The 23,717-nt window shown below is 37.7% G+C and overlaps 2 pseudogenes; one reads left to right on the top strand and one right to left on the bottom strand.

The window, feature by feature from the left end:
- Positions 1-56: 56 nt before the first annotated feature.
- LOC107829360 (mitogen-activated protein kinase kinase kinase 20-like) lies at positions 57-23,155 on the bottom strand (annotated as a pseudogene).
- LOC142169870 (dof zinc finger protein DOF1.7-like) lies at positions 21,864-22,443 on the top strand (annotated as a pseudogene).
- Positions 23,156-23,717: the final 562 nt, after the last annotated feature.

Here is a 23,717-nt window from a genome sequence, read left to right as displayed (position 1 = left end):
TCAAGCCAAAACGTAGTTTTTTACATTTGTATAATTCCAATCAAAATTGATAATCATCATCCTTCCGGTAACTTTCTTCTTTTGTTGGATCTGCAATTCAACAACTTCATTGGTTTTAGCTTATCCATCTCCGTATTATTGCGAAAATCATCAATCAATCGATCACTTCCTCTAGCAATTTCTATAAACAAAAGTGGGTTGAGTTCCTTTTTTCTTGTCTGCTCAGATGAAAGGAAAGGATGCTTCAATAGCATATCAGCAGTCCATAGCGATCTCGGCTCCTTTACAAGACACTTTTTTTAAAAAATCTTCAGCTACTTTTGACAAACCTTTGTTCTTCAAATCCGGTGATCCCATTCCAATTTTGCACAATAGATAAACAACGTCGTCAGCTTCACTGCAATCCGACATTATCTTCCCTATAACCATCTCAAAGCCAGTGCACCCAAAAGCCCAAATATCGGCTTCAGGTCCGTACTCGTTATGAAGAACTGATTATGGTGCCATGTACATAGGTGTTCCCTTGAGTCCGCTCTTTATTTTCTGACTCCTCACTCCAACCTTCTTCGTGAACCCAAAATCAGTAATTTTGGCAACTTCGCGAATGTTATCCGGTTTAATATCAAGGTGAACGAAACCTCTCCTGTGAATATCACTAAGCCCCAAGAGAATCGATTTCACGTACTGCTTTACCTCAAAATCATGCAACCCTTTCCCTGAATTTGATTGTCATTTTGTGCGGAAGAAGCTTGAGATGGTTTGATTTCTCTTCATTTCATCTCCTCTTCATCTCAACTGGCCGATATTTTCACTAAATCCTTGTCTGGTGTTCCACACAATCTTGCTGGGAGTTCTCTCACCCCAAAGCTTGAGGGGGTGTTAGCATATATAGCATAGATGGCCTAATTGATAGACGTGATGAAGTCCCAACATAGTAGCAATCCCAATATGTAAAGGCCTGTAACGACCCGACCGGTTATTTTGAGTATTACAACCTTGCTTCCCCCATTACTGCTAAAATTGAGCTTTACAGTTGTTGTGTGACTTGTCGGGGCAATTGGTTCGGGTCTAGTGAGATTTTGGAATGAATTGAAACATCTAGTTCCAAGGTTTAAAACTTAAGTTAAAAATAATGATCGGATATTGACTTATGTGTAAACGACCTCGGATTCGAATTTCGATGATTTCAATAGCTCTTTATGGTGATTTTGGACATAGGAGCGTGTCCGGAAAATTATTTGGAGGTCCGTAATGGAATTAGGCGTGAAATGCCGAAAGTTATATTTTTGAAAAGGTTGACCGAGGTTTCACTTTTTGATATCGAGGTCGGAATCATATTTTTGAAATTGGAACAGCTTTGTTATTCCATTTACGACTTGTACGCAAAATGTGAGTTCATTCCGGATTGATTTGCTATGTTTCGGCATCGAACCTAGAATGTTCGATGTCGATTCTTCAAGAATATGTGGTATCACATCAAGAAAATGAGCTCCAAATTCAGGTTTGATTAAATTATTAGATCCGTATTAAAATTACGGAGCCATAGCAAAAAGAATCGTTGAATTCTGACATCGTATGAGAGAGTTATGCCTATTTCCGTATCGGGAATAATTTTTTCGTCGCCGCGAGCGCCCAGGGTAGCGTGGGGCGCTAGCCTTGGCGCTGGAAATTTTGGGATGCTGGAAACTGTGCCACAGGCAGCGCCCCACGCTACCTGTGACATCCGAAACATCTGAGGGTCTATAAAACAGGGTTCTTGCCATTTTTACTCATTTTTGAGATTATGGAGCTCGGTTTATGCGATTTTTGGGCGATTTTCACGGGAAAACATTGGGGTAAGTGTTCCTTATCCTATATTGATTATATTTCATGATTCCATACTCATTTACATCATGAATCCATGAATTTATGGAAGAAAAATCAGATTTTTATAAAATCTTCCAAAAATATAAAATGAAGATTTGAAGGTCAATCCGATGTCGGAATTTGATAATTTTTGTATGGTTGGACTCGTATCGGAATGGGTGTTCGGATTTTGTAACTTTTGTCGGGTTCCGAGACGTGGGCCCCACGGGCAATTTTTGAACTAAATTTCGAATTTTTATGGAAAATTAGCATTTTCATATGGAATTGATTTCTATACCTCGTGTTGATTGTATCAAATTATTTTGACTAAGATTCGAGGCATTAGGAGGCCGAATCACGAGGAAAAGGTTTATTGGATTAAAGAATTTTCTTGGATTAAGGTAAGTAACTCTTGTAATCTTGGAGTTGAGGGTATGAACCCTGAATATATGTATTTTGTGAATTGTTGGGAGGTGACGCATATGCTAGGTGACGGACGTGTGGGCGTGCACTATAGAAATTACAACATAATTGTTTATGTGGAATGTTATAGTTAAATAACCTTGGTATTTTTCATGCGGTTTTATGTGTTAAAGAAATTGAGCTGAAAAGCATATTACAAATCATGTTGAGGCTATGTGCCAGTATTATTGGAACCCACAGAGGTCATATTGCTGTGAATTATTGTGTTAAATTAAAAAGTCATACTCAGTCATATTCATTTCATTGCATATCATAACTCAGTTTTATGACTCTATTTTGATGCATAAAAATATTTTAGGTCGAATGCCCTGTTTTACTGAGATGCCCGAGTGGCTTGAGAGGTTTATGACTGAGTGAGGCCGAGGGCCTGATTTATGTTTCATATTCATGGGATTGGGCTGCACGCCGCAGCATGTTGCATATTCATGGGATCGGGCTGCACGCCGCAGCATGTTTGATATCGGCCGAGGGCCTGATTGTTGAGGATGAGTGTGGATCGGGGCTGCCCGCCTGCAGCATACCTGAGTGAGGCCGAGGGCCTAAATTGTGAGGAAGAGTGTGGATCAGGGCTGCCCGCCTGCAGCATACTTTATTATTATCGCACGTGAGTTGTCCATGCAGATTATAGTGCTTGGGATAAAGGATCCCCTCTGGAGTCTGTACACACCCTCAGTGAGCGCAGGTACCTACTGAGTGCGAGTGCCGAGTGCCGAGTGTTGAGTGACTGGGAGGCATGAGTGATTGTGAGGTATGCCCGAGTGGCAAGAGTGATTGTGAGGTATGCCCGAGTGGCAAGAGTGATTGTGAGGTATGCCCGAGTGGCACGAGTGACTGTGAGGTTTGCCCAAGGGGCTGTATATGAGTGATGTTCTGCCCGAGGGGCTGTTTATGATTTTATCAATGAATTGCATCGCATTGGCATGCACACATGACATACAAGCATAGAGATGTATTTTTTCCTCATGCTGTACAACATCACATCATTCATGATTTCTCACACATTTTTGACAGATAGGCATAGTGATGCATTTGTTTTACACGGGTTATCCGAAAGGAAAATGAAACATCTTATTTATTATTGACAAGGTTTTGGGAGAAATTTAATGTTTTCAAACTATTTATGTTATTGGAAACTTCGACAAACGATTTGGGTTTTCACTGAGATATTTGAAAGGAAGAACTATAATTTTTGAAATCATTATTTGCCTGAGTATTTTATCCCTGAGTTATTTCTGGTATTATTTGCTTTATGTTGTTATGGATTGTTGTGTACTATTGGTTATGGACCCGACCTTGGTAGAAGCTCGTCACTACTTTCAACCTACGGCTAGGTTTGTTACTTACTCAGTACATGGGGTCGGTTGTACTGATACTACACTTCTGCACATTGCATGCAGATGTTGGCTGTTGTTGTTGCTGTGCTAGCTGGTTGCGGGACTTGAAGTTGTACCTGCGTTCCTGTTGTAGCTGCCTCTTGTTCAGGGTAGCCTTAGATTTATAAAAGCTCTGTTTATGTATTATTCAAACAGACTATGTATTTATTTCGTTTCCGCTTTGTATACTCTATTCTTAGAAGCTCATGATTTGTACTACCAGTTCTTGGGGAGATGTATCAGTTTTAGATATTTTCTTTTAATTAATTTCATTGGAATTGGATAGTTGGAAATTGGCTTACCTAATGGGTTGGGTTAGGTGCCATCACGACTAGTGGAATTTTGGGTCGTGACAATTTGGTATCAGAGCACTAGGTTCATAGGTTCTACAAGTCATGAGAAAGTGTCTAGTAGAGTCTTGCGGATCGGTATGATGACGTCCATACTTATCTTCGAGAGGCTACAAGGCATTTAGGATAATTTCCCATCTTTCTTTCCTTATCGTGTGGAATTGATTCAACTTGAAATATAACTTTTTGAATTCCTTCCACGTATTCGTATGCGCACATGAGCGCTCGGTATCAGTTGTGCATCGCCGGCTTGTGATTCTATAAATGAGGTTCGAGGTGTGTATTTTGTGTTTTGGTGATAGGCCAGTCTGGAGGACTTGAGGCCAAGTTTAGACCGCAGCTTAGGCTCGGTAGCTTCAGTTATAACCTGTACATTTGGACTCATATGTCCGGTAATATCCCTATGAGTGGAAGTTGTGGCTCGATGAGCGGTGGAATGACTTTGTGATGAGTATGATGTAAATGCGGGATGTGTTAAGACGATTTGAATATGACGAGAAGTGTTTCCTTGAAATGTAAAGGAAAGGCCATTGGATGCTTGATTTTCGAATTGATGTGGCGTATAGTCTCTAGTAAGTATGTTTTGAAGGATCTTTCACATGGTTAAATTTTGGGGTAAAACTAAATTCTCACGTCTGGTTAATGAGTTTGGACTCAGATAAACTAAGTGATTACATAGTAATTGTGAATGTGAAAGGGTATAACAAGATACCAGAGTGAGGCTAAGTAGGTGGATTATCCCCTGCGGAGTAATCTACGTAGGAGTATTCCTTATGATATGAGTAGAGAGTTTCTTTTCTACCAACGGGGTGTATGGGTAGAGATTTGAATCTGAAACTGGTTGAGAAAGTTGACTTGTGTGTTAAGATGATAAATACGAGCTTAGCGGATGATTGAGGTATTTTTATGGTTGGCGTTGTATGAACTTGGGAAGAAGTTTCGTTGGACTGACTGTGACATTATGGCAGTAAAAAAAAAGTATTGGTTTTGTGAGTTATGTAATATTTTAATCTATGGCTTTCAGCCAAGTGGGGGAGTCTGCTATTGACAATTTAATTTCATGGTTAGGTGTTAATTTTTAATTTTGGTCTGAGGCATACTTGTGAAATAGCTATGACTTGCAAAAGTTGAGATCGAGGATGACTCGAATAAGGAAATTTCTGGTTAAGGATTATATTGCACGTATGAGTAAATGGAATTCGCGGGATGAGTGAGTTGTTATGGGTGAATGATGTAGTGCACACAGAGTATGGATTTGATAGGTGGTGTTAAAGTAGAGTTACTTCCTTGAGTATTGTTGTACTAATGGGGCACGTGTCTTTCGACCCATTTGGGCGGTGCAATTAAATTTGAGCAAAGTAGGTGACTCCCGAGAAAATTCCAGTGGGTTTGAGAATTATATATAGCAATTGAGAATATTTTCGGACTTGTGTATGGATAAAATCCGAGATTTGCGTTTGATGGTGCCTGGACTTGCGAAAATTCTATATGACTAAGGATTCTACATTTTTGTATAAGGAAGGTAAGAAGAACAATTTCAAATTCACATAAGGTATTCTCAAAGTGAGTGTTATAGTTGTGGTATTTTTGAAGGTGCTTAAGAAGAATACAGGTGCTTATGGGACGTAGGGCGTTGTGGTTCTTTGGTAAGGTTTGTAGGGTGAGTTGTAGTTAAAGATCATGGTATTTTAGCAAGAAGAAGTATCAATCTGAAGACAAATTTGGAAGGAACTCGGAGAAAATAGGACAACTGGGTAGTAGGTTGGATCAGTATGGTAATATATATGATCGGTTCTTTGGGTGCTTATGATGTGGGGGGTGGGTTTTCTACAGGTGCTTTGTGGCAATACACCTAGACTTGGCGACTTGCGTGGCTTGGATAAGTTGGAGAGATTCGGTCTTGGTGGCTTGGTTGTGCAAATGGATTCCAAAGAATTCTTGATGGTTTCTACCGGTGTGGAGAACGTGTTATGTATTGTGATTTTCTCCTGAAAAGAAGCAAGAGAAAGGTTTATAACTAAAAGGGTATGTAAATTATTGGTGACTCAAAGTTGATAATGGGATTCTTGTGCTTGTCACATGATGGCATAATAGATGCGGTGAGTTGTGTGGGATTAAGGTTGGCGTGTGCAAGGTCACGGTTTAGCCTTGAAAGGGAGGTCATAAATTCTTAGAGGCATGAACAGTTTTCGATGTCTAGATTAATACTATTACTACTTGGTGTTGTATGAGAAGGGGGCGGACTTCAGAAGGCGCACTGTATTTTGACTTACGGATGTATAAATTTGTATTGCGATACTCACACTGTTGATAGAATGCTGATATTCAAATTTTGACAAGTGGCACGGAAGAATTTTTTTTAAAGTATTTCTCGTGGGATGATCTTGTATTAGAGAGGTGTTAGACATTCGGGCGGTGGAGATGGAATCAAATATGGTGATTCGCGTGTTCTATGGATTTGGAGATTGGGAGTTCTCAAGAGCGGATTGTTTAATGGTTATGGACTGTGAAGTTGTGGCCGGAGCTGGCCAGATGATAGAATGTGTTATGATTCAGTCATTATGGAGTTTCGGAAGAATTTTTATCTATTTGTGGGTAACCCGAGTTGATTTGGCGGTCCATTAGTAGGCCCAATTAAGATGTGTATTCTACACCGAGCCGGAATGGTTGACTCCATACTGCTATTGATGAGGGATGTGACATTTGGTTGATGTTGAGCTTATTCGTGTTCTGAGATGATCTGTGAGTTGCTCCTTTATGCTACGAGGAGTTGTGATTCATTGGTTATGTGCACAGATAGTGCGGTCCTATTTGAGTTTATAGTGGAATTTGAGCGTAATGAGTATTTTGGTATTGCATGATCGATTGCGTAATGGTTATGTTCTTTCAGGTTTTATGTGGCATTTTTGTCATTTGCCTCTCCGTGGTTATTAATTTTGAGCAGGGTGGCGCGGGGTATATTATATAGACCAACGTTTGGATGGGGACACACATTGCAGCAGAGCTATATTAAGGTATGAACCTTGTGTTAGAATCAGGTGATGGTTCTACGGTGTATGATGAATTTTCAGCATTTCGTTGTGGCGGTAGTTATTAATATTGCAGGGCAGTTCTCTCATTTGAGTCATTTTTCATGACTGAGTATATTTAAATTGTTGCGTATTGGTGCACAGATGGCATGAGTTGTGGCTCTGAGTTATATTGGTGCGGCATGACTGTGGAAATAGTTGTGTTTAGTAATATAAGGTCATTGGACCTCAAATGGGTACTATCATGTTTGATTACCGTATGTTAGGGAGGATAATATTGAAAGTCGGCTCAAAAAGCGATTATGGTTCTGGTTGGGCGAGAGAGCTCCATGACTTGTTTATTTCGCGTGTTTCTTTTATTATCAACAGGGTACAAAGGTTTTGGGATGAGGTTTGGTTCGATATGGGTTTAATACAAGTATGCGGTTAGTTTTGGAGTAGTCACTGCGATCGGGAATGGTGCTACGAGCAAGCGAGTTGTGTAATATGTTGGTTGATTATATCCGTGGTGATAGTTATAGCTCGATGCAACTTGTTCGGATTTATACGGTGTGTAAGTTTAAGACTTGTGTCTTGAAAGAAATTCTAAAGGTTGGAAATAAAATTCCAAGGTTTATGGGCTAGAGTTAAATTAATGAATTCAGTTGGATTGTGTTGTCAAGCCTATATGGAATAGGGTGACGTGGGTTCACCCCCGGGTACGTGTGTGGTAAGATGGAACGGTGATTTGATGGCTTGGAAACAACTCTTGAACGTATGTTTAAGTGGGGGAGAATGTAACGACCCGACCGGTCATTTTGAGTATTACAACCTTGCTTCCCCCATTACTGCTAAAATTGGGCTTTACAGTTGTTGTGTGACTTGTCGGGGCAATTGGTACGGGTCCAGTGAGATTTTAGAATGAATTAGAACATCTAGTTCCAAGGTTTAAAGCTTAAGTTAAAAATAATGACCGGATGTTGACTTATGTGTAAACGACCTCGGATTCGAATTTTGATGATTCCAATAGCTCCGTATGGTGATTTTGGACTTAGGAGTGTGTCCAGAAAATTATTTGGAGGTCCGTAATGGAATTAGGCTTGAAATGCCGAAAGTTGAATTTTTGGAAAGGTTGACCGGGGTTTTACTTTTTGATATCGAGGTCGGTATCATATTTTTGAAGTTGGAACAACTTTGTTATTCTATTTACGACTTGTACGCAAAATGTGAGTTCATTCCGGATTGATTTGCTATGTTTCGGCATCGAACCTAGAATGTTCGATGTCGATTCTTCAAGAATATGTGGTATAACATCAAGCAAATGATCTCCAAATTCAGTTTTGATTGAAGTATTAGATCCGTATTGAAATTACGGAGCCATAGCAAAAAGAATCGTTGAATTCGGACATCGTATGAGAGAGTTATGCCTATTTCCGTATCGGGAATGATTTTTCGTCGCCGCGAGCGCCCAGGGTAGCGTGGGGCGCTAGCCCTGGTGCTGGAAATTTCGGGATGCTGGAAACTGCGCCACAGGCAGCGCCCCACGCTACCTGTGACGCCCGAAACAACTGAGGGTCTATAAAACGGGGTTCTTGCCATTTTTACTCATTTTTGAGTTTATGGAGCTCGGTTTATGCGATGTTTGGGCGATTTTCACGGGAAAACATTGGGGTAAGTGTTCCTTATCCTATATTGATTATATTTCATGATTCCATACTCATTTATATCATGAATCCATGAATTTATGGAAGAAAAATCAGATTTTTATAAAATCTTCCAAAAATATAAAATGAAGATTTGAAGGTCAATCCGATATCGGAATTTGATAATTTTTGTATGGTTGGACTCGTATCGGAATGGGTGTTCGGATTTTGTAACTTTATCGGGTTCCGAGATATGGGCCCCACGGGCAATTTTTGAACTAAATTTCGGATTTTTATGGAAAATTAGCATTTTCATATTGAATTGATTTCTATACTTCGTGTTGATTGTATCAAATTTTTTTGACTAAGATTCGAGGCGTTCGAAGGCCGAATCACGAGGAAAAGGTTTATTGGATTAAAGAATTTTCTTGGATTGAGGTAAGTAACTCTTCTAATCTTGGAGTTGAGGGTATGCACCCTGAATATATGTATTTTGTGAATTGTTGGAAAGTGACGCACATGCTAGGTGACGGGCGTATGGGCGTGCACTATAGAAATTACGACATAATTGTTTATGTGGAATGTTATAGTTAAATAACCTTGGTATTTTTCATGCGATTTTATGTGTTAAAGAAATTGAGCTGAAAAGCATATTACAAATCATGTTGAGGCTATGTGCCAGTATTATTGGGACTCACAGAGGTCATATTGCTGTGAATTATTGTGTTAAATTGAAAAGTCATACTCAGTCATATTTATTTCATTGCATATCATAACTCAGTTTTATGACTCTATTTTGATGCATAAAAATATTTTGGGTCGAATGCCCTGTTTTACTGAGATGCCCGAGTGGCTTGAGAGGTTTATGACTGAGTGAGGCCGAGGGCCTGATTTATGTTTCATATTCATGGGATCGAGCTTCACGCCGCAGCATGTTGCATATTCATGGGATCGGGCTGCACGCCGCAGCATGTTTGATATCGGCCGAGGGCCTGATTGGTGAGGATGAGTGTGGATCGGGGCTGCCCGCGTGCAGCATACCTGAGTGAGGCCGAGGGCCTGAATTGTGAGGAAGAGTGTGGATCGGGGCTGTCCGCCTGCAGCATACTTTATTATTATCGCACGTGAGTTGTCCGTGCAGATTATAGTGCTTGGGATGAAGGATCCCTTCCGGAGTCTGTACATACCCCCAGTGAGCGCAGGTACCTACTGAGTGCGAGTGCCGAGTGCCGAGTGTTGAGTGACTGATAGGCATGAGTGATTGTGAGGTATGCCCGAGTGGCAAGAGTGATTGTGAGGTATGCCCGAGTGGCAAGAGTGATTGTGAGGTATGCCCGAGTGGCACGAGTGACTGTGAGGTTTGCCCGAGGGGCTGTATATGAGTGATGTTCTGCCCGAGGGGCTGTTTATGATTTTATCAATGAATTGCATCGCATTGGCATGCACACATGACATACAAGCATAGAGATGTATTTTTTTCCTCATGCTGTACAACATCACATCATTCATGATTTCTCACACATTTTTGACAGATGGGCATAGTGATGCATTTGTTTTACACGGGTTATCCGGAAGGAAAATGAAACATCTTATTTATTATTGACAAGGTTTTGGGAGAAATTTAATGTTTTCAAACTATTTATATTATTGGAAACTTCGGCAAACGATTTGGGTTTTCACTGAGATATTTGAAAGGAAGAACTATAATTTTTGAAATCATTATTTGCGTGAGTATTTTATCCCTGAGTTATTTCTGGTATTATTTGCTTTATGTTGTTATGGATTGTTGTGTACTATTGGTTGTGGACCCGACCTTGGTAGAAGCTCGTCACTACTTTCAACCTACGGCTAGGTTTGTTACTTACTCAGTACATGGGGTCGGTTGTACTGATACTACACTTCTGCACATTGCGTGCAGATGTTGGCTGTTGTTGTTGCTGTGCTAGCTGGTTGCGGGACTTGAAGTTGTACCTGCGTTCCTGTTGTAGCTGCCTCTTGTTCAGGGTAGCCTTAGATTTATAAAAGCTCTGTTTATGTATTATTCAAACAGACTATGTATTTATTTCATTTCCGCTTTGTATACTCTATTCTTAGAAGCTCATGATTTGTACTACCAGTTCTTGGGGAGATGTATCAGTTTTAGATATTTTCTTTTAATTAATTTCATTGGAATTGGATTGTTGGAAATTGGCTTACCTAACGGGATGGGTTAGGTGCCATCACGACTAGTGGGATTTTGGGTCGTGACAAGGCCCACTGTTTATTTGGTTGTATTCTTTTTGTATAAGAACCGGGTATTACACTTGTACAGACACCTTTTTAATAATGAATGAAGCTCATATTTTTTTTCAGATATTTCTCTCTCGAACATTCTAGGGTTCGTCTAACTGAAATCCTTCAATTTCTCTCTTTTCATTTGCAAATCTCATATGGTATCAGAGCGAACGTTGTTGGTTCACTACAAGAAAATAAGGCTATGACGACATTTTAAAAATGTCGCCATAGATCACATAAATGTCACAAAATGCTTAACTGACATTTATTTTACACTAAAAATAAATGTCGGAAATATCGATGTCGGGAATTTTCCGACATTTAAATTAGTGTCGTAAAATAATTAGTGACATTTGTTTTGTGACATGTTGTCAAATGTCAATGAGATGTACTCTTGACTCATCTTTCTTGCGACATAAAATAGAAATGTCGAAAAATATGTCTCGTCAATAGTTTTTCTGTTTTTGGTTTTTATATTAAAATAATATAATGAATTTTAAAATTCTTCATGATGAAATAATCATTTGATATTTCAGAACACCATACACCACAAAAATGAAACAAATAGCCACTTCTGCATACTCTTTTTGTAAAGAACTACAAACTGTAATTATCAAAATATTGTAAGCAACATAGTAATACATAATTGTTCTCAAACAAATATAAATTTTTTTATACATCTCTAAAATATGTTAAGATCGTCTATAGTCTAGGCGAATAATAATCAGCAATAGGGGACAAGATCTATCTCTAAACTTAGTTTCAAGCATTTTTTTATCTTGCTCGTGCCGTGTTGGAGAATATTACTCAAAACCAAATCTTCCATAATAACCGACTTTCCGTCATAACACTGGAACAACATCGAAAGGAGTTCTTGATTGATCGGCTAGCTAGAAGCCTTCCTTGAAATAGATCGTTACCCAAGTTGTGTATCCAGTACCACAACCTAGGTCACTGATCTATAAATTCAAACTTGTTGAACCTGTAACTCGTTAAAACATAAACAAACAAAAACATAAATAATACCCCCCTCTTGAGAAAAAAGATAGCTAACAAGTTGATAATAATCCTAAAATTCAGAATACCTTGTTATGTCCTTCCCCAATTTCATATTTTCTTGGCTTTTGCAAATGGAAATCTGGATGTTTTCAAGGAATCCCAAATCAATCGTGAGAAAGGGTTGAGGAAAGGTGAGAGGCGGTTAGGGTTTTGAAAGAAATGAATTAGAGTGAGGCCTTTATTAAGAGTTCCTAATTTGTTTTTCAGTAATAGTCTTAAAATTTTCTTAATATCCATCTATCACATTTAAGTTACAAATGCGGTAAATTTTTCATTTTTAGTTCTAAATGTCACTAAATTGTACTTTATTGTGATTTAAGATCAAAATCAAAATTATTATTTTTGTTATCGTTTTTTTACACTATTCTGTCGTTATTGTTATGTCAATATTTTAAACAAGCTTTTTATCGACATTTACTATCACTAATTAAATATAAAAAATGACTTTTTTTCTTGTACAAAGTACGATTTAACAATTAAAAAATATAGTGAAATTTTCAACATTAGATGTTGTATACGGTCGAAATCGGGCATGTCAGATATCTTAGGCACGAGGAGCTGCCCCGAGGGTAAGCTCGCAATAAACCAGGCTCGAGCTCAATAGCAAAGTACGGATCACGAAGATCGAAGTGCTCGCTGAAGATTGAGACCGAGCATAACCGACTTCGAGTAAGGCATAATAACGGAATGGCGAGATATTAGCAACAGACCGAAGATCTCGGAAGAAATCCCGGAACAGATCAAATCAAGCGGTTATTGACGTCAATCATGAGATTTGTTTTCGTTATTATATTTGTACCTTATTTAGGATTCCTCTACTATATAAAGAGGGACCACATTTATTTGTTAGGGGCATTGATTCACTGATAAAGATATATAAAAATACTGCTCTCTATTTTACTTACTATCCATTACTGTTCATCATTGTTTATCCTCTATTCTTTACTGTTCTTCTTACCCAACCTCGAGACCATCTTGAATTGAGGTCGAAAGCATTGCTAGAACACTGGTTTAATTTATTTTACTATTCAGATTATCTATTCAATTCCTTGTTTGTCAATTGGTATTGGATTAAATCATGTATCCTTAAAAATACTAAATAAGTTTAATTGTTAATCGGAGCGGGTGGTCGATAGTGAACCGACGAGACTCGGTCTTGTTTAAAAAGTAGCGGAGGAGGATCACGATCCCCCACAACGATGGATGGATTTGCCAGAGGCACACATCATACCTCTTGCAAAAGTCTAGAATGATCGGGTCCATCAGGCCTATTTTGAAGGGATAAGTATAAACACTTAAGTACCCCTCCACGTGGGTAGTAACTGCTTCCTCGGGCCCAAATACTACTACGTTCTTGCCTTCCCAATTGCAGTCCTTACGAACTATGAGAAGAATATCTTCAGTCACAGAACATATGTATCTCGAGACTCCTTCACCTTGGTCCTGTTTGCATGAACGCTTTCAAGGGAGGCTCGGCAACGGGTTCATTAGCAACCACAACAAGGGAAGCCATATCGAGGGCGACCACTTCAGGGCCAGCCGCTTCAGGACCAACGGGCAGTTGAGAAGATGAAGAGGCAACTTTTTGAAGAACGGTTTTCGATGGTTTGGCCATTGTCATCTGGGGGAGTGTTTGAAAATTTGAATAAAGAATGCAAAATTTTGGAAAAATGGGTTTTGAAGATGAAGAACACAATATGAAGATTTGAAGAAAATTTGGGGGAAAATCTGGAGATTAATATAGAAATTGAAGAACAAGGACGAAGATATGAAGGTTTGAAGAAGGTTTGATGATGACTGGAAAGCTTGAAGGTAGTACTTTAGTCAAAAAGTAGAAAAAGAACAAAGGAAGGAAGCTTTTATAGGGAAACAACTGACGCTGCGCATTCGAGGCAACCTGCCGATGAGTGACACGTGTCCGAAATCAGAACGATGCGACTGACGGGACGGTTCAGCTCCCTCGTCGTAACGTACGAAGGAAGGAACCGGAGTCATCTGTCATTTTCCATCGTTTTGGCAAGCCTACTCTCTAAGAAACAAGGGAATTATCTGTATACGGGTAAAACCGAGTCCAATGAGCACCCTGGTTTCCCAGTGAGGCAAACGGAGCAGGAACATGACCGTAAGGAATCGGAGTCAGAGCGAGGAGCCCCTCATATCGGAGCTCGAGCAAAACACCTGCCCTCGGGAGCATCGGGACCACATACTCCGGGTCCGGTTCGAGCCTCAAGACTTTGGAGAGAAATACCAAACAGCTGCGCCTGACTAACAAAGGTCCGTGATGTCCGTGACCAACTGGATATCACGGAGTGTACCTCGGCCCGTATCGGTAGAAAATTAGTGATTAGCAAAACGGAAGATTTTTACCTTTCTTAGAATTGTACGTAGGGTAAAACTCACCTACTATATAAAGGGAAAAGCTTATTATTCATAGAATACATTGTAACATGCATACCAAGGCAATTTACTCCTATTCTCTATGTTTCTAAAAGTTATTCAAAGTTCTTATTTTTGTTCATAAGTTCCTCATAAGTGCAAGCTCAGAACCGAAGGCAGGTTCCTCGTTGAGCCATTAACAGAGATCGGGATCACTCTTATCATTGGTTTGACCATTTATTACGTCTTTCATTTTCTTAATCTAATGTTATTAATCACTTGAATTGAATTAATTCACATATTCTTAAAACCTCATATAAATTCAATTGTTATCCGTTTTTAAGGGTAAACAATATCAATGTAAGTGAGCGATAAAACTTGAGCTCCTAAACAGGATAAAGGATAACAGTTAAGTTTCAATTGCTAGCGTTAAACATTGAGCAAATCTTAATCCCAAAGCGCATTTAGCCAGAAGTAGTGCGATACCAAAAATTAAAATAGCGATTAGGTAATGTGACTCATAAAGCGCAATCAAAAAATGCCACTCATTAATAATCACGATATATCGCAATTCGGGTACTATAAATGCAATTTCCAATTGAGACTTATATGCCGCAATCTCCTAATGTGACTTATAGGTCGCAATTGAGAATTGCGACTTATAATCCTAGCGACTTAGGAAGGTATTAACCAACCAACTGTCAGGACATACATTGGACATTCATAAACCTAAGAATTTAGTAACAACAAAAGAAGAAGAAGAAGAAGAAGAAGAAGAAGAAGAAGAAGAAGAAGAAGAAGAAGAAGAAGAAGAAGAAGAAAAACAAAAAGAGATCATGGAGAAGAAGCTGATTAATGCAAATCTATTTTTTTTTCCAAAAAAAAAAAAAAAGCCAGTCTGGTGCACAAGGTATTCTATGTTCACGCAGGGTTCGGGAAAAGGTCGTACCCAAAGGGATATGATGTAGACAACCTACCCTAATAGACACATTAGTGGTTATTTCCATGGCTCGAACCAATGACCTATAGGTCACACGGATACAACTTTACCTTTGTTCCAAAGCTCCCGTTTTATTATTTTTTTCGAATACAAATTTATTGGATATAAGGAAAATATGACATTCTTTTTGACAATTTTACAGAATGCATTATTGCCAAGCATATGAAAACTTGTTTGAGATTTCTTAGTGAACTAATTGATTCTGACATGATCCAAGAAAAAGATTTGCCATTTTGACATGAAACATGTGATGTGAATACCTTTGTTTGCTAGTAAGTCCCAAACAAAGGATAAAAGGACATGAATTATATTTTTTTTTTCTATTCAGAAGGGACTTGTGTGAAAGTTCTATTTTTTTTTCTTTTCCCATTTCTGTAGCGCCAAAAGCTTTATCAAATATGCATCATTGTCCTGTTGATTGATAGTTGAGAAATACTATTTCCCGGACAGACCTTTATACGTTAGGCCTATTTATCACCGTTGAAAGACATGATTTAATGTACCATATGAATTTTTCTCTCATTTAGTTAATTATGCAATAATAAAACAAATTGGTTCAAGTATCAAGCATAAATTAGAAGATTGACAAGATGAAGTAAATAATTTCTAGCTCTCATGAGAATATGCGTGGGAGTTGTTTGGTGATAAAGGTATTCTACCTTGTCAAAAGAAACTATAAACAAAAAATATGTCGTTTTTGTAATCTATATCTTTGGTGATAAACAAACATTTTCTCCCTTTAATAAAATTTTAAAAATGCTTATTTTATCCTAAATATAATGATAACCCTCGACTTTCTATTTTTCTGACAAAATATATAAAGAGACACTTAAAACTAGATTCAAATGTCCATCTCACACTCCAACTGACTCAATGATCAAGCAGATATATTTCAACTTGGCACAAGTGTGTTTCGTGGACACCCCGAGCTGACATGGCAAAATGTTTGATTTTCACACAACTTTGGATGCGTGAATTAAGCTCTTAAAATTATATTTTTGCTTGATTTTTTTTTATGTGGGGCCCACTTTCTTCTTCTCCAATCAAGGCATAGTCACCAGCACTCTTCCGTCATCATCACAAACTCATCACCACCCTCACGCTATCACCCCAACAAGAACAACACCAAATATACCATTCAATAACCCATAAAATTAAACAGTATTATGATTTTTATGGCAGCCATGGAAATAGAGGATAAGCGAATAGAAGAAGCATTATTGTTTTTGATTCTAATATCCGATCGAATTAGACAAGCAGCTAATTGAATCGTCGCTAATGTTTCCATGAATCTAACCGGGCCTTAACCCTAGTTTGCAAGTGCAAGCACTAAAATTCTTCTATATTCATATCATATGTTAAGATCTATTAAATTCTTATATCTTTTTCGAATGTGAAGTGATTATTAATATTTATGTATCATATTGATTTTTATGTTTAATTACTAAATTCGGTTAACCTAAAAGTGTACATCAACGAAAAATTATTGTTAGACAACTAAAAAAATAACTATTATGTGTTACTAATAGAATTCTCCCATAAGAATATTTTAATCGATAATATGTTTGTCAATTTTTTTATATTTTTACTAAATATATATTTACTTATCAAATATTTAACAAAGTAAGAATGAAATAATATTTAAGTAACAAAAAATCTCGAAAACCCGAAAAACCCGACAAAACCGAACCAATCCAAACCGATATAGTTGGTTTGGTTTGGTTTTGCTAAAAACTGAACCAACCCGGTCCACGTATACCCCTAGTGGACATATACGACAATGGGTTGAAGATAATATTCACAACCATATTGTGAATGAGACACATGCGATATCATTGTAGAAAAAGTTTGAGACTCTTTATGTTTCAAAAACTGGGAACAACAAGTTATTCCTACTAAAGCAATTGACGACCTTTAAATACAAGGAGGGCAGTCCTATCCTTGATCATATAAATGATTTTCAGGGTGTCCTTGATCATCTGTCTGGAATGGGAGTTAATTTTGATGATGAGGTACAAGGACTTTGGCTTCTTAATACTCTGCCAGACTCTTGGGAAATTCTTCGTATTTCTTTTATAAATTCAGCTCCTGGAGGTAAGGTAACCATGGAATATGCAAAGAGTGGTGTGTTGAATGAGGAAGTAAGGAGAAAATCTGAGGTTCGTCCTCAAAAGCAGATATCTTGGTTACAGAAGACCGGGGGAGAGATAGAACAAGAGGTTTGAGGAATAGAGGTAAAAATAGAATTATGTCAAGGTCCAAATACCATAATATTACATGCAACCATTGTGGAAAGAAAGGACACATCAAAAGGCTTTGCTACAAGTTGAAGCAAGAGAACAATGTTTCTGCTATTGTTCGAGATGAACTTCTTTTTTCTTATGATGAAAACTTCATCAATTTGGTATCCCATGAGATGAGTTGGATAGTAGATTCTGGAGCTACATCACATGTCACACCAAGGAGAGACTTTTTCTCATCTTATACTCAAGTTGACTCTGGAGTATTAAAAATGGGCAATGCAGTGAAGTTAAGATGTTTGGTGTTGGCACAGTTTGTTTGAAAACTAATAATAGTTCAACGTTACTTTTTCAAGATGTCAAGCATGCTCCAGACTTTCCTTTTAATTTGATCTCCCCAGGAAGATTAGACGATGAAGGTTACCATAATGCCCTCTTTAATAGCCAATGAAAGCTCACCAAGGTCTCGTTAGTAGTGGCTCGATGAGTCAAGTCTTCTCATCTATATGTGACACAGGACTCTATTCTTAATCGTTCCATAAATCTGGTGAAAAGTGACACTTTATCAGAATTGTGGCATAGAAGATTGAGTCATATGAGCGAGAGAGGGATTACGTGTTTGGCTAAGAAGAGTTTGCTTTCTGGGGTGAAACAAGCAAAGCTGGAAAGGTGTATCCATTATTTAGCTGGCAAACAGAAAAGAGTTTCCTTCCATAGCCGTCCTCCTTCAAGAAAGCCCGATTTATTGGAGTTAGTACACTTTGATTTGTGTGGTCCTTTTAAATTAAAGTCAAAAGGTGGCACTTTACTTTGTGACCTTCTTTGATGATCATTCTCGCAAGCTCTAGCTGTATCCTTTAAAATAAAAAGATCAAATACTCGGCGTGTTTAAGGAGAAAAAGGATATGTCTCGTATTCCTTACTCTTCTTCTATTGGTAGCTTGATGTATGCTATGGTTTGCAGAAGATCATATATTTCACATGTCGTTGGTACTGTTAGCAGATACCTTTCTAATCTTGGAAAAGAACATTAGGATGCAGTAAAATGGATACTAACTACTATAACCACCTCACTAACCAATCACGTGTATCATTAACTAACTAACTCTGTGATCGAGCGATATAGTGATGCAAATTGGATCACTGGATCATCTGAAGTTAAATCCACGAGTGGATATGTTTTCACAATTGGGGGTGGAGCAGTGTCTTGGAAATCATCCAAACAAATGTGCATCGTCCGTTCTACAATGGAATCTGAATTCATAGCTTTAGATAAGGCCGGTGAAGAAGCTGAATGGCTCCGGAATTTCTTGGAAGATATTCCATTTTGGCCCAAACCTTTGGCATCTATTTGTATACATTGTGATAGTCAAGCGGCAATAGGCAGGGTAGGGAGCGTTATGTATAACGAAAAATCTCGTCATATATGACGGAGACACAATACTGTTAGACAACTACTCTCTAGTGGTGTTATCACAATTGACTACATAAAGTCAAGAGATAACGTGTCAGATCCACTTACAAAAGGCCTTTCTAGAGAGGCAGTTGAAAGATCATCAAAAGGGAATGGGGTTAAGGTCTAGGACAAGTCATCATGACGGTAACTCTACCTAGCAGACTGGAGATCCCACGAGCTAGGTTCAAATAGATCAAACAAAGTTATGAATGATAGTTCAACATTGTCAAATAACTCAACCCATTCTCGTGATGAAGACAATATTAAGAAATTGAGGTAAAGCATTAAGGCTTTTTGATGAGTCAACAAAGCTTAAAGGTTTTTTAATGATTTGCTAAGTCTGGCAGGATATGACCAGATAGTGTGTCTATAGGATTACACGTTTAGAAATCACCTATGTGAGTATGAAGTGTAAGCCGCTTCAAGGGGAATGAAAGTAAAGGCCCATTCTCTAAGCACTCATGAAACCAGGCGGTGTTCATGGCTGAAACGAACACAAACGTGAGAACCATAGATGGTTAAGGATTGATCGTGTGACTTATGTTGTCTAGGTATACAACAAAGCTCGACGGTTCAAAGATATCAAATCTACCGATTGACCGAGTATATCCGATATAAGTTCACTACGGAAAGTTCAAAGGGAAACTTACTTATCCAGATGCAATTAATTCTTGCATGTAAAACACACACGCGTCCGTGCATTTCTTTATTTTATAGCCATTCCCCATTCATGTGGGGGATTGTTGGGATTTTAAGCTTGTGTAGCTTAAAGAGGGTGAATGAGAAATGGAGGAAAAATGAAATATTTGAGTTTCCCTTGGCAAAGGGACATTGTCCCATATCGGAGAAAGAAAAGGCTTTTGATGAGTATATATATAATTGCTCTTCTTCTAGCTCTTAAAGAGTTAAGAAGAAGGGAAGCCTCGTGCCGTCGTCGTCGTCACTCGCTCGGCTCGGCTTCGGCTTCGGAATTAACGAAAAATTCAATTCGGAATAACCCGCGACCCGGTTCGGTCAGGCCCGTTTTCTTTCTCGGATTATTTTAAATACATTTTCCTGCAATATTTCAAACAACCCTGTTCCAACAGCCATGGCTGTTTCTGAAAGGTTGCAAACCTTTTCAGAAACAATGCCAGCAACTCTATAAATAGAGTTTGAATCCCAGAATCTTTCCTTACAAAATTTTCTGAGCTTCTTCTTCTTCTTCTTCTTCTGCAAAAAAAATTCCAGTGTGTTTTACAGCTTTCGAGTGGCTTGCTGTTTACCGGCGTTTTGGTACCAACACTCCGGTGAGTTAAATCGTTCTATCCTGGGAGGATATATTCCAGCACCTCGGGTACTTGAGGGAAATAATTTTCTTAAGGATACACTGTGTATTCAGTGGGCTCGATTTATTCCTATACTGTTTTTTTTTTTCAGAATCTATTTCGTTAAACAAGTATTAGTAACTTTCTGTTTTATTTTTTCAGAAAGTTTAATTATTTATTACAGCAATACAGAATTATAACAAATTAACCTGCACAAAAACATATTGTCCGACAAGGCCGTGATAATTGAATAGAAGGGTCACTAAAGAACCCTCTCATTATAGTGTTCTTCACGAGAAAAAGTTTATCCCAGTTCTCTTTTTCTACATATAGTATACATAAATATATGTTTCTGGATGTATTCAAAAGAAGAAGAGGAAGAATAAAATGAATAAAGCTAGAAAGAAAAAGGGATTAATTTTTTTTTGAATCTGGGCATCCCGAAATGCATTTTCTTTACCTTTCTTTTTGATTTCCGTTTCTTCACCAAGCTATGTCTTTTTTATGCTTAACATTCTTGCTTCTATCATTTTATTTCTTTATTTTATCTGGAAAGATATACACAACAGTGTGCACTGAAAATTTTAAATCTTTTTTGCCTAAAAGTTTCTTCGTTTGCCTTTTATCGACAACTGTATGTAATATTATGACAACTCGAGCTGTCTTAACTTGGGTTTCTTCTCAATCGCAAGTGGAAGTTTTTTTTTTTTTAATTTTAGGGCTTGGGTTTCTGATTGAGAAAACTACCCTATGTAGCCCATGTTTTTGCATATTGACACAAAATAGCCCTTCGGCCCAAACATATTACATCTAATAGCCCGAAATATCTATTTTGTATATTTATTGTATAGTGACAGTTTATTTTGTATATTTGTTGTATAGTGACAGTCTATTTTATATAGTGACAGTATATTTTATATAGTGACAGTATATTTTGTATATTTTTTTGCATAGTGACAGTCTATTTAGTATATATTTTGTATAGTGACAGTTTATTTTGTATATATTTTGTATAGTGATAGTCTATTGTATATAAATTGTATAGTGGCAGCCTATTTAGTATATTTTTATATAGTGACAGTATATTTTCTATATTATTTGTATAGTGACAGTCTATTTTAGTATATATTTTGTATAGTGACAGTCTATTTTGTACATATTTTGTATAGTGACAACCTATTGTATATAAATTGTATAGTGACAGTCTATTTTTGTATAATTTTTTGTTTCAATACTACTAATTCACTGCTAAACCAATCCTATATTTTGTATAGTGACAGTCTATTTAGTATATTTTTTATATAATGACAATTTATTTTTGTATATATTCACTATACAAATTTTTGTTTCAATACTACTAAGAACCAATTTTTTTGGTTTCAATACTACTAATTCACTTGGTTTATTTCAAAAGGACTGAATTTTTATAGGCTAAAGAGAAAATTAAATATGCAAGATCCATCAATTTATACACAAATAAAACCACAATTTCCAGAGCAAGAACACTTGAAATGTCCAAGATGTGATTCACCAAACACAAAATTATGTTATTACAACAATTATAATCTTTCTCAGCCACGTCACTTTTGTAAGAGTTGTCGTAGGTATTGGACCAAAGGTGGTACTCTTAGGAATATTCCAGTTGGTGGTGGTTCTCGTAAGAACACAAAAATGTTCTTCTTCATCCAATAAGAAAATTTCCTCCTCAACGACGTCGTCTTCAGTTTAATCTTCAAAACCTGATCAGATAACAAATCCAAAACCAGAGCCATTTGGTATACCTGCAATTCCAGCTTTTGATCAGAACCTTAGTAGAGTGATTGGTATGACTAATGGGCAATTCAGTTCGCTGTTGGAGTCAAACGGGCCGCAATTTGGGGCTTTGCCGGAAGCTTTGAATACGAATAATAATGGGTCCAATTTGCAGTTAGGCGAATTTGCAAGGAATCAAAATACCAATTTGGGTTCGGGTTCGGGCTCAAATGGTACACGTCAAAATGGGAGTAATACAAATGGATATTTGGGATAACAACGGCTTCTTCGGCTGAGAAAAATGCGTATGATCGCTGAGAGAAATCTTTTGTTCTGCAAATCCGGTGATCCCATTCCAATTTTGCACAATAGATAAACAACGTTGTTAGCTTCACTGCAATCCCATACTGTCTTCCCTGTAACCATTTCAAAGACAGTGCATCCGAAAGCCCAAATATCAGCTTCAGGTCCGTATTCGTTATCAAGAACTAATTTTGGCGCCATGTACATAGGTGTTCCTTTGAGTCCGTGCTTTCTTTTCTGACTCTTTACTCCTCCAACCTTCTTCGCGAACCCGAAATCAGCAATTTTGGCAACTTTATCAGTACCAACTAGAAGAATGTTATCTGGTTTAATGTCACGGTGAACAAAACCTCTTCCATGAATATGACTAAGCCCCAATAGAATCGATTTCGCGTACTGTTTTACCTCAAAATCTTGCAACCCGTGCCTTGAATTTTGACCAATCCGATCAGCTAAACTTCCAGCAGACGCGTACTCGAGTAACATGTTGTACAATATCTTCCCATCTTCTTCAGTAACATTAGCTCCGAAACTGCGATTGTCACGGAATATCAATGGAGAAGTTTGTTGTTGTTGCTGAAGTGACGATACCAAAACTGCCTCTTCCGATGGTTTTGCCTCTCGTCCATATTATTGGATGATCGGTGATCGCCGCCATTGAATCAATTTTTTTCTTGCTCTCAATAGTAATTGATAACCTGGTTTTTGTTTTGTTTTGGTAACTTTCTGTTATTGCTATACTTACTTATATATAAGTAGGAGTTACCTAGTTTTCCTTTTCCCTATTAACATATGATTACGTGTTTCTTGAGTTACAAGCTAGGTTTTTATTTTAGGGCCGAGAAACTAAAGTTGTAAAGTTTCCAAAATTTGTTTCTTTTCTCTTTTTCCTATATTGTAGTAATTTGTAACAAATGATTACCATTTTTACAAGTAATCTTACTAATAGCTGTTAATTAATAGGTACAGATTTGATGAGAAGTTCACGTATAAGGAATCTTTCCAGAACACTCATACTTTAGGGCTATTTTTCGCCGATGAAGGTCATGGTTCAATGTAGCAATTGAATTTTCTTTCTCATTTATGCTTTAGCTATGCAAAAAGAAAATAAATTTGGTCAAGTCTCAAGCACGAAACGGAAGATTGATAAGTCTAAGTAAATAATTCGTGAAATTAGTATTCTTTGTTCTAGCTCTCCTAGGAATATTCTACCTTGCCAAAAAGAAAAAAGACACTATAAACAAAAAA

Source organism: Nicotiana tabacum, chromosome 15, assembly GCF_000715075.1.
Source record: "Nicotiana tabacum cultivar K326 chromosome 15, ASM71507v2, whole genome shotgun sequence".
NCBI classification, from domain to species: Eukaryota; Viridiplantae; Streptophyta; class Magnoliopsida; order Solanales; family Solanaceae; genus Nicotiana; species Nicotiana tabacum.
Note: the sequence above shows the minus strand (reverse complement) of the source record. Positions and strands in the feature narration are given on the sequence as shown.